Source organism: Suricata suricatta, unplaced genomic scaffold (assembly GCF_006229205.1).
Source record: "Suricata suricatta isolate VVHF042 unplaced genomic scaffold, meerkat_22Aug2017_6uvM2_HiC HiC_scaffold_79, whole genome shotgun sequence".
Lineage (NCBI taxonomy): Eukaryota > Metazoa > Chordata > Mammalia > Carnivora > Herpestidae > Suricata > Suricata suricatta.
This window is the reverse complement of record NW_021915222.1, coordinates 1-11,061: the sequence shown is the minus strand read 5'-3', so window position 1 is coordinate 11,061 and position 11,061 is coordinate 1. Positions and strand designations below refer to the sequence as shown.

Sequence of the window (11,061 nt, the reverse complement as noted above, 5' to 3'; positions counted from 1 at the left end):
GGAGGGAAGGATGCAATCTTAGAAAAGGTGGCAACTTCTAGAGAAGTGGACAGCAAAGAAGCCAAAGACAGAGCTGTACTAAACTGGAGTGTCTAGCATTCTCCCAAGTGGCCTTGGGCACATGTGGGCAGACCCCAATTATAAAATCTTCCTTCCCAAATGCCCTCATTCCTAGTAGAGAATTAGTCTCTCGCAGATACACTGCACTCTGTAACACCCAAAACAGGTCTGAGTTCCCTGTGGACCCCATTTCCATAATTTGATCATGTTGAGCATACATTTACCCCACTGTAAAGATTAGAGACCAGGAGAGGGGGAACCAGAATCTCCTGTTAGCTAAGAGTGGGTCTCCCTTGGCTGCTACAGAGCCTGAAGTACTATGTCTCATCCTCGGGGTTCAGCACTGGCCTCCTTTATGGTCCCTCCTCCAGAAGGGTGAGAAAAGAGGGTTGCCTTCCCCTTCATGCTTCCCTTTAGGCTAGGAGACCCAGAGGTGGCGGGAGGGGGGAGGGATGAGGGTAGAGGCACTGCAGATTTGGAACAGGAACACATGGGCACATAATACTTCTGGGAGCCAGCAGCCCATCCTCACACCCGGGTCATCATCCCTACCTCCTATACCCACTGTCTGTCCTTCCCTTGTCCCCAGGAGGCTAGCCAAGTCTACTCTTCTGCTGACCTCCCGTTTGGAGTGCACTACATCATGTTCGCCTTCTTTCCTGACAACATTACAGCTGAGGTGAAAATGATCTTTGAGCTCATCATGGGGTCTTTCCAGGTATGATCCATCAACCAAAGGCTGTGTTCTCCTCTGGGCTTTAAGGGAATTCACCCTGGTGTCTTGGCCCCTTGACCCTAGATTCCATCCACCACCACCACCACCACCACCACCACCCCCCCACCACTGTGATAAGTCCTGATTAAGCACCTACTGTATTCTTAGCCCTCTGGTTAATCAGGGGAACATAGGAACATGGGCCAGGGGTGGTACAGGGGTTGGGGTCTCCTGGAATCTGTTTACCTCCCCTCCCCTAGCCCCTTCCTCCCCAGGGTTTTGTGGTGGCCATCCTGTACTGCTTCCTCAAAGGCAAGGTAAGCCCCTCCCAGACCTTGGGGACCAGGTGACAGCACTCCGGTTTCAAGGTCCAGAAACACGAATGGGATATGTGCAGAGCAAGGATGGGTTAAATCTTGTGAGCTAGGACCTTGTTAGAAATGGTGATTTCTGCCCTCTGCCCCCAAGACCTGCTGACTTCGAATCTGCTTAAGACACACACACACACACACACACACACACACACACACACACACCTGTGATTTGTGTGCATATTTGTTTGGTTAAGTGGCTGTGTCCAGTAGTGGGGATAAGAGCAAGGAGGGTGGGAAGCCAGTGGAGGCTATGTTACTGTGGAGCCCTGGTTACAAAGCACAGAAATGCATCCACTCAGATGAGCTCCATTGAGCTGGAGGGCAACGATCAGAAGAATGGCAGCACCCCTCTCCCTCCCCGGACTGCATTCTCTGATACTGTCTCTGCCTCCAACCTCCTCCCCTACACCTTCTCCAAGGCCTTGATTTGACCCCAGTCCCTAGTGCACTCGCCAAGGTAGCATCCAGGTCTCTCAATTTAGACTCCCCAAGAGGACCTAACTGGCTGACTTGGCACCCTAAAGCCAGAGCAACCCAGTCAGCCTTGGAGGAGGCTTACTAGGGGCAGGTTCAAATACCTCCCTTTTCCCAGGTGCAGGCGCAGTTGCAGCAGAAGTGGCCGTGCTGGCACCTGCAGGGCTTCTTGGGCTCGGACCCCAAATCCCAGCACCACTCAAGAGACAGCAACGGGGCCATGTGCAGCACACGGGCTTCCATTCTGCCCTGCGTCCGCCCGGGCGCACACTGTTCCTCCAGCTTCCAGGCCGAAGTCTACCTGGTCTGGCCGCCTGGAGCTCATGGGCCCCCATTGGCTGCTCCTGGATGCACCTCCCACTTCGGGCTGCATCAGGGACCGAGGTCTGCCCAGGTGACACCAGCTCAGAGGCTGCCCTGACCCCCAGGCCACTGTCTGGATGCCTCTGAAGAACTCTGCCCTTGCACTTTCCTGAGGAGAGTAGTGCACACAGATGCGGGAGCCGCTTCTCGGTAAGCGGGAAGAGGGGGGGTGGGGGTGGGAATGATGCTCCCAGCTGGGAAGATGTGCAGTAGAGCTCAGGCATCAGACTCCTCCCAGAAGAGTGCTCGTCTACCCATCAGGGGCAAGAGACACACATGTTCTCACCTGGGTTGGAGCTGGTAGCTCTCAGGCTCCGGCCAAGGTAGGCAGTGGCCCATTCCTGGATAATGAATGTGGAAGGGTGGCTGATGCTGAGGACACAGAGATCTTGCCCCTAAAGGTCACCCGCTGCCACCACCACCACCTCAACAGAGCTTTAAGTTGCACTGTTTTCGTCAAGTTCCTTCGAGTTAAGCATTATTAGCATTAAAGCATCTCTCCCGAGATGCAGCTGCTGCCCCCAGCATTGTCCTCTGAGCAGCCAGCTCCTCCGGGCGCAGGAGTTGCTCTGCCACAGGCAGGTGTAGTTTTACTGGGAGTTTGTTTGGGGGCACAGGTATCTGCGTGGTCCCCGCTGAAGTGGAGTGGTCCCAGGGTGGCTGGAACGGTCCGGACACTACTCAGTGAGACCTGGGATGAAGGCCTTTAGAACTCTGCTTCTCACCTGGAAGTACAGGATTCCCATCCCAAGCCAGCGGGTGATGACAGCTGACTTCAGTGATGCTTGCGACCTCCCCTCCTCTGAATGGGGGGAAATGGCCATAAGTGGAGAGCTGGTCCCCATTTTAGGTCACGAGGGAACATCACCAGGGAAACCAAGCCAATTCAACCCAACATGTATTGCTGCACAGCCTGTTTGCAGTCCTGAGGGGGTCTTCTGGCCGGAGCGTGGCCGGGAAGCCATGTGACCAGAGGGTGCAGGGTCGACACAGGATGGCTCCTGTCCAGACGATATATGGGCTCGAGGGCTTCTCAGCCACACTCCAGTGTGGCTCTGGTGGGAATGGGGCTGCAGGGATGGTGGCAATAATATTATTGGTGATACACATAACTAAGAGGATGAAGCTTGTTACAATATATAAAAAGCAGCAGTTAAGAATTGGTGCCTTTGGTTTCTCATCCAATAGTTCTGAGATCAAGCCCTGTCTGTGTTACAAGGTGAGGTACCTCTCTGTGAGACTCGGTTTCCTGACCTATTGTACGTGGTGTTCATCGTGTCCCCTGACCTTCTAAATCCAGCCAGGAGGAGGCAGTTCTATTCTTAGATCAGTACAAAACAGCTGTCCCAGCTGCCTGCAGTCCCAGACATGGTTAAGTGGGAGCATTTTGCGGGCCACAGTGATTCCTGCAGACAGGAGTGCATGGGGCTGACCATGCTGAACTGCCCAGGGTTCAGCTAAAAAGAGATAGAGGACAGAACAAATGTCACCAAAATGAGTGACAGAGCCAATACGACTAATGCAATGGTTTAGACACAGGCAGTGCAAAGTCGATGATATATATCAGTTAGCAAGAGAGGTCTCCAAAGGAATTGCCTGACCCCTTAGCTTCCACTTCCTGCAACCTGCAGGGGGGTTGTCTTGTTTGGGAGCGGGAGAGGGATGCCAACTGGCAAAAAGCAACTAGACTAGGCTGGCAAAGCCTCAGATCCACTTACAAGTCTCCTTCAAAGCTTTGTCCTACTCTGTACCATCCCAGAACCCATCACCAAATGACAACCCCAACCAACCCATCATTCTGTGGGGGCCTGAGTCAGGGGTCATCAGGCTTGCATCAGAGTAACCGTGAACCCAGGGGCAGCCCTAGGCACATACCCTTGGATTAGTGGCACAGCAGGTCTGGCTGTGGCCAACTCCATCTAGAGTCGCATGCCACACCTGCCCTGTGCATGGTCAGCTGTAGGACAGAGGAGGGAATGTCCCTAGCTTTGTTTTCAGACATGCTCTGGCCTGCTGGAGATTCTAAGCACTCACAGACTCTTCCTCTGCCCAGGCCAATGGTGGTGACCACTGATGGGGTGTGGAGAGCTGGGCGTGGGCACTTGGGTCACCTGGAACTTGTTCTACTCTTCCCTGAGAGTCTCCCAAAGCACAGGAGATTAGAAATAGGGACCAGGCAGGCCATGCTCCTCTCCCCCAACTGGGCCATGTCACTCCCTCTCTCTCTGATTTCCCTCCCCACCTCCCCAGCTCAGTCCCTCTCTAAACTGGTTCCAGAGATGTTGTCTACCAGGAAGATCCAGAAGACCCAGCCCTACTAGTCCCGATTCAAATTCAGATGTCGTCATAGATCTTGAGCAGTTCCCTATATCTCTGGGCCTCAGTTTTTCCACCTGATGGATGGCTAGGTTTAGCTCCTGGCTAAGGTGTGAGTAGCTAATGAGGAAGGGGCTGCCCAGAGCCCCCTGCCACCAGCTGTGTCCTCTGGGCTCAGGGAGGACGGCAATGGGAGGGAGATCCCCAAGCAGACTGGGGGCCAAAGGACGCACAGAGGATGGAGGCTGTGAGAGAACAGGGAACAGTTCTCTGGAACTGAGGGATGAGCTCAGGCTGGTGGAAGAGGGTAAGGGGAGGAGGGAAAACAAATGGGAGGAGTCAACAGATCCAAGAAGCGGGGCATTGGTTGAGGAAAGGGCAGCATCTCGCATTCCAAATCAGTGATCCCACAGGCTGCCTGAGCTATGGGAAGGCCAGGAGGGACCACCAGACCAAGCTAGACCCATCTACCACAACGGCCGAAACCCCCCGTTAGTGAGGCATAGCTTCAGAGTAAAGGAGAAAGCCCAGGGGAGACTGGATTTATCAGCCAGGACGGTGGCAAGAGAGGCAAACATGGAGAAATCCAGCAGAAGGGAGAACACTGGTGAGGTCCTGCCCCGAGAGTGGGTGGAACGTGCAGCGTCAGGCATTCATGAGCAGAGAAGCTGAAATACTGTCTCGGGCAAGCAGAAGCCATGGGCAGCCATCCCAAGCTGCCTGCAAAGTGGGGTGACCATGAGCAGAATTTCTCCTGCGCACCTTCTTCCCTGCAACCTCCCTGGCCCCTCTCCTGCCTTGCAAGGCACTTGTCAGGCCAATCCAGCTCGTCTCTAGCGCCACCTGCTGGGTACCTCAAAGACTTCACAAAGGCTGGCCTTCAGGCCCCAAACATCACAGGGTTCAGGCCCCTTTCCTCAGCTCCATTTTAGAGTGAAATACAAGAGGGAAGATGTAGTGACAGGACTGGCAACCCCAGGGACAGCCTAGGATCAGGGAAACCCAGAGCCTGGTCCTTAGACCCAGTCCCCTGACTTCTGTGGCACACAGTGATTCCTGCCCCAGTCCCAGCTGTGGAGTTGAGCCTCTGGGGCACAGACTAGGCCCTGTTCCTTGACTGAGCCCTGACCGCAGTTCCTGAGGGCAAAGTCCAGTGAACTCAGGTGGGTACCTCCTGGAAAAAGGAGCAAGGAGCCCCCCCCCATCCTGGTGCAGAGGGCCCCCATCAATTCGACGGCAGAGCCCACCATGTGTATAGTACCTGCGCCTCTGGGGCACAGGCTGAACAAGGAGGGTGGTCAGTGTGCTGGATGAATGATTAGGGAGCCGTTTCCCAGGTGAAGAGACATCAGGTTGTCTCCAAGGACTAAGAGCATGATGGGTGCCAGGGACACTCATATCCAAGTCAGCAGGTGCCTGGGGTGGGCCTTTAGCTACAAAATCCCAGTGGAAGCTTCTTAAATGAGGCCAAGGGGATGAAATGGACTTGGGGCTGGCCACCCTGTTTGCTCAGAAGGACCTCAGGGGCAAGTCCAGTCCATCATCCAGGTGAGGGAGGAGGAAGAGGAGAGGGTTTGTGGAAATGGTGACCTGGTTGGGGACATGCTGAATGTAATGTCTTTGGTGATATCTGGGGAAAGCCCCAAGGCTACTGAAATCAGGATCGAAAGCAAAAAGGCCCAGGCAAGGGTGAGGAGGCCTGGGCAGCCCCCACGGGGCAGGGGGCACAGGGAGTCCATATCTGCAGGCACCTCCATGTGGCAGTGCTGGGCCCGGCAGGACAAGGAGTCAGAGTCAGCCCCTCTGTTCCCCCCACTTGCCCAGGGCCTATTTTCCTGAGCAATGGCCTTGCCTCCTCCCAGCTCCACCTGTGTGGGAACAGGAACTGCTCTGATCTCTCCCAAGGGAGGGGGCCAGAGCCACAGCTGGCAGTCACTAAACACCCTGATCAGGCAGGGGATGGTGGAGATCTTAATAGCCAGGAGTCAATGGCCCAGGAGACCCAGCCTCCCAAAGAGAGGGACAGTAACCTCAGCAGGCCGTGGGGATGAGGAAGACCGGTCAGGAGACCATCATGGCAATGCCCCAGCCTGGCAATGCCCCAGCCTCCAGACGGGACAGATGGGGTAACCAGGGTCCAGAGAAGGGAAGGGACTTGCTTAGAGTCATTGGCAGAGCCTGGCCATTGGCCCCACTGCACTGTATGGATTGTCATAGGTGAGACTCAGCAAGAGGGCCCTGAGCGGAAACACAAGCAGAGCAGACCTGGCAGGAGACACTAGTCCTTTAGTCTCTTTATAAAAATTGTGGCATTTTGTTCATTGTGTATTTTTTATATTAGCTTTGACTTTTTGAAATACTACATTAAACTATTGTTTCTTCTGAATACTGAGGGGTTTGTTTTTTTTTTTGCCACCTCCTTAAAATTTGCATCTGAGGCGAATGCCTTGCTTGCCTTCCCCTGGTCCCAGCCCAGCTCTTAGAAGTCCCAGTATCCCTGAGTTTCAGCATGTCAGCATGGAAGAAACAGAAGCGTTCTGAACCGGCCTCAATGTGGTTCAGAGAGAAAGGGTCCCACCTGGGTGATGCCTCGTCAAGGTAGGCAGCTCCAGCATTAATGCTGTGGCTCAACCTAGTATTTTCTATCTGTCCCGTCTGCCATTCTCAGTATGTTGACTTTCACCCACAGACTCATCCCCTCATGATTGCAGGATGGCTGTCACGACCCCAGGCCTCGTGTTCTCACAGAACTCCATCCAGTGGCAGAAAGAATGTTTCCTCTGTGTCTGCATTTATCAGAAAAATAAACCATGCCAGAACACATGTACACTTTCCTCAGGCTCCAAGGCCAGGATCAGGTCACATCCCCAAGCTCTGGCTACAACTTCTAGAAGGAAAGTTGATCTAATAAAGAAGAAGAGGGGGGAATGGATGTTTCTTTGGGTAAATATGTGGCTTTTCAACCTCCTCCCATCTGAGCCTGGTGGTATAGTTCTATGGTAGAGGTGAGGAAGCCCAATCAGTCAAGGATAAGTGCAGGAAATAGAAAACACTCTAGGTATTTTGTGCAGAAAGCTACTCAACATAGGGAATTAAATGTAGAGAGGTCTGGAGGCATGGAGGTGAGGGTACGCTTCTGCCCTGTGGTAGGTCACACTAGCCCAGCTGCCACCTTGCAGGAAATTCTTGTCAGCATCCTAGTTGCACATCCATTAAATGGTGACAAGAAAATGGAAGGGACACAGTGCCCTGCTGCCATGAAAACTCCTCCCTGCAAGATCCCAGTCAGCAGCCACCACACTGCAGGAACAATGGCCTCTGCCTCCTTCTACTTCCAGCTCTTCCCCGCGGTGCTTCCCTCTGGTGGAGCCTAGGTTGCATCCAGCAAGGGGGTGCTGGGAAAGGTAGTCTTCAGCCCCTGAAACACATGGGAATATGGAAGGGGCAGACAGGGATGCTGGGCACCAATAGGTCAGTTCTAGCACAGAGGCTCAGGTGGCCTTGTAGCCCGTGTCACCAGAAAACGAGCTTAAGATAAGAGTCTGTGATCGAGTAATAGGAATTGGGGACAGAGAAGTGTGAAACTGGGGAACAGGAAAAGCCAAAATGGTGGTGAGTCATTGAGCTGGTCACCTGTGTTGCTACTGGGACCCTCTGAGAAGCAGGAGGGTCAGGACAGTGTTAGCTGCTGGCTCCCACCATCTACCGCTCAAGCTCTGCCCATGTCAACGCCATCATCTGTCCATGCATGAGTTGTCAGGTGGGTTCCTGCAGGTGTCCCTCACCATGGCTTCAGAGGATCTCTGGGCAGAAAGTGATCGCTGAGGTGGGGAACAGGTTATTCCTGTAGGAGCTGGAAAAAGTAGGCCAAATAAGATCCAAGGCAGCAAGTCCAGTACCAGTGGCTTCTTTCGGGCAGAGAAGAGGAGCCTTGCACAAAGGCCTCTGTGCTACCCTCTCTTCAAGGGTACTCTCTTCATGGACACCCACTGTGGCCGAGGTATTCACAACCTGGTCTCTCGGCTGGGGCCCCAGAGCCTGCTCTGGCAGATCCAGCCTGACCTTGGCTCATGGTGGCCCCTCCACCATGCTTCTACCCAGTCCTGGGTGTAAGCTACCCTCACCTCTGCGTTAGCCATGGCAGTGCCACACGCCAGGACCACCGGCTCTAACTCAGCCATCTCCCTCATACCCTGTGGAGCATGCAAGAGCCTTTGGATCCCTGCCAGGTCTCGGGGAGCCAAGAGACACTTGGTGGTGGCCACTACAACCTCCTTGCCATCAAATGCACCCATCTACCGTTTTTACCCAGGAGGGCCACCTAAGAGGCACAGGCAGCCTTGGAGACTGGTTCCAAATGCAGAATGGGACACGTGCCCTCTCTGTTTTCACTTTTTAGGGTTCTTCCCCCCCTCAAGATTCATCCCAGAGGATGAGGCCAGGATACGTCTGAGAGATTCTTCCCCTTCTCTGTCTTGTTCACCAGCTTAAGATGGGCTTTCGGCCCTCCCCCTCCATCGTCCCTTCCGGTTTCCTGAGATGCCATCCATCCACCGTCCTCTGGATCATAATGGTGGAGTGGCTTCAGAGGAATGCAGTTTCAGGTCAGGGGTTAGGAAATGAGAATTACATTGATTTTGTATTTTCAAAGTATCAACGCCATAATACTCATTCAGCAAAGAGTCACCGAGCACTTACCGTGTGCAGGGAGTGACCAAGGCAGAGGCCCTGCCCCAGAGAGCTGCCCTTCTAATGGAGGAGTCCAATCCCTAAACGGGAAAATTACAGGAGGCTGAAAAGGACAGCACAGGGAACACAGTCAATAATATTGTGATAATGGGCGGCGACAGATAGTGATGACGTTTATCGTGGTGAGTAATGTACAGAATTGTAAAATCACTATGTTGTACCCCAAAGCTAACATTGTATGTCAGCTCTACTCCACTAATAAAATATAAAAATAAACTATTGATGTTCACAAAAAATGTTCTAAATGAGGAAAATGATAGAAGGAAGAAGGCAGGGTGAGGGGCTAGAGTAAAGGAGTGCTCTGTTACTTAGGAAGGGCACAGGAAGTCTCCCCAAAGGGTAACGGTGGAATAGGAGCAAGTCCTTCCCCTGTCCCGATAACCTGAGGGTTGGAAACCATGTAGCAGCCTGATAGTGTGCGGAGAGCGTGCCCGGGGGGCCCAGATCTCCCCGCCCAGCTCGGGGCCGCGGTGCTCACTGCTTCCCGAGTGACCCAGATGGATGCCGGCCCACACGTGGGGGAGGCTTGTTTCTTGGGCCCTCCATTGCAACAGTGACCTAGGCCCATGGACGCCATCTGGGTCTGGGGACCAAGAGGTCCCCCTCCAACCCTGCCCACCCCAGTTCAGTGTCCTCAGTGTTGCCAAGTGACAGAGAACAGGCAGCACTTGAAAAGACTAATATTTACTCTTCAAATGGGAGCTGGCACAGGCCATCTCCTGCGACTGGCGTCTGGCACAACCCACGGGATGGACACAACAGGAGGTACTCAGGAGACAGATGTCCTCGCGGACACCAGCATCCAGGATGAGGCAAGGTCTCTGAGATGGGGACAGCGTGTTCCAAGGCCCCATCTGACACAGCTCCTCTCCATTTGCACACCTTCGTGGTGGAGGGCTCACTATCTCCCTGAGCCCTGTTGGACGGCCCTGTGGGAAAGTTCATCATACGGTCCGCCCTGTGTTCCTTGCTTCTGGGTGCTGCTCTCACCCCTGGGGCCACAGAAAATGTGCCTGAAATAACCTCCCAGGGTGGTCCTGGTTAGCTCCACCCTCTCGGTCCGGCCGCCTAGGCTTCACCTCCCCCTCCCCTGGCTCATGCTTTCAGCTCTGTGGCCAGAATAGACTATTTCTGGGGTTGGAGGAAGGCCTCGCCACGGGGGATACCTCTGTCCCTCCTGAAGCTGTGCTCCTTTTGTCCAGAGAGTCCCCCGTGAGAGTCCTTCAGCTGAGTGCCTCCTGTGTGAAAGAGCGTCTACCAGCAAACTACTGGTCCGAGGGCGAGAATCTGGGAAGGAGGGTCCCCAGTGGCCAGAGCTGGCTCACCCATCTGCTTTCCCCTCTTGAGTTCCCCCATCTCTGCTCTCTGCCCTCCCCCTCCCCCATATGTCCCAGAAGCCCTCCCTGACCATTATGGCCCCTGGCCTTGGCTTCAGTTCCCGCACTGTGCCCGCTGGAGAACCCTGGGGGCTCAGACGCTCTGGTAGCATTTGGGGCCAGAGCCCTGCAGACGCAGGCCTTCTCTGGGCACAGAGGCAAGGACACACACAGGGCAAGATCTCCGGGGGCAATGTGGGTCCCCTGGTTCACCCAGGGCTCTCAGACCTGGCTGCTGACCCTAGCAAGTATTCTCTCTTTTCTTTCAATTCCTTACTATCTCTGTCCCTCACTCCCATTCTCTTGGCCCCCTGGAGGCCAGCACGCAGATGTATTCAACACATATCTTTTAAAATACGTTCTTACAAAATGTCATTTTGTATACATAGATTTACAATTATATAAATGTTGTTTTTCTACTCAGTTCCCTATTCTGAAGATCCACTGCTCCATCACACCTGAGTGTGGCACTTGTGCCTGCAGCATGGTGTCTGTGGTGAGCCCGCGCACTCCACTGTCTGTGCACGGTAGACAGGCAGACTGCTTCCTACCAGCGCAGACCATGCTTCTATGAAACCTAACTGCACACATGTCCCCTTAAGGATCTGTGCAAGAAGTTCCCAGGGACATATAA

General features: G+C 53.9%; 1 long non-coding RNA gene across 1 annotated transcript in view; it reads left to right on the top strand.

The window, feature by feature from the left end:
- The window catches only part of LOC115285317, an 11,010-nt gene extending 1,769 nt beyond the window's left edge, over positions 1–9,241 (top strand). Inside the window, exons 2-4 of the long non-coding RNA XR_003905480.1 lie at positions 650–778; positions 1,742–2,136; positions 6,992–9,241. This is a non-coding gene — a long non-coding RNA (uncharacterized LOC115285317). The remainder of the gene's footprint in view (positions 1–649; positions 779–1,741; positions 2,137–6,991) is intronic.
- Positions 9,242–11,061: the final 1,820 nt, after the last annotated feature.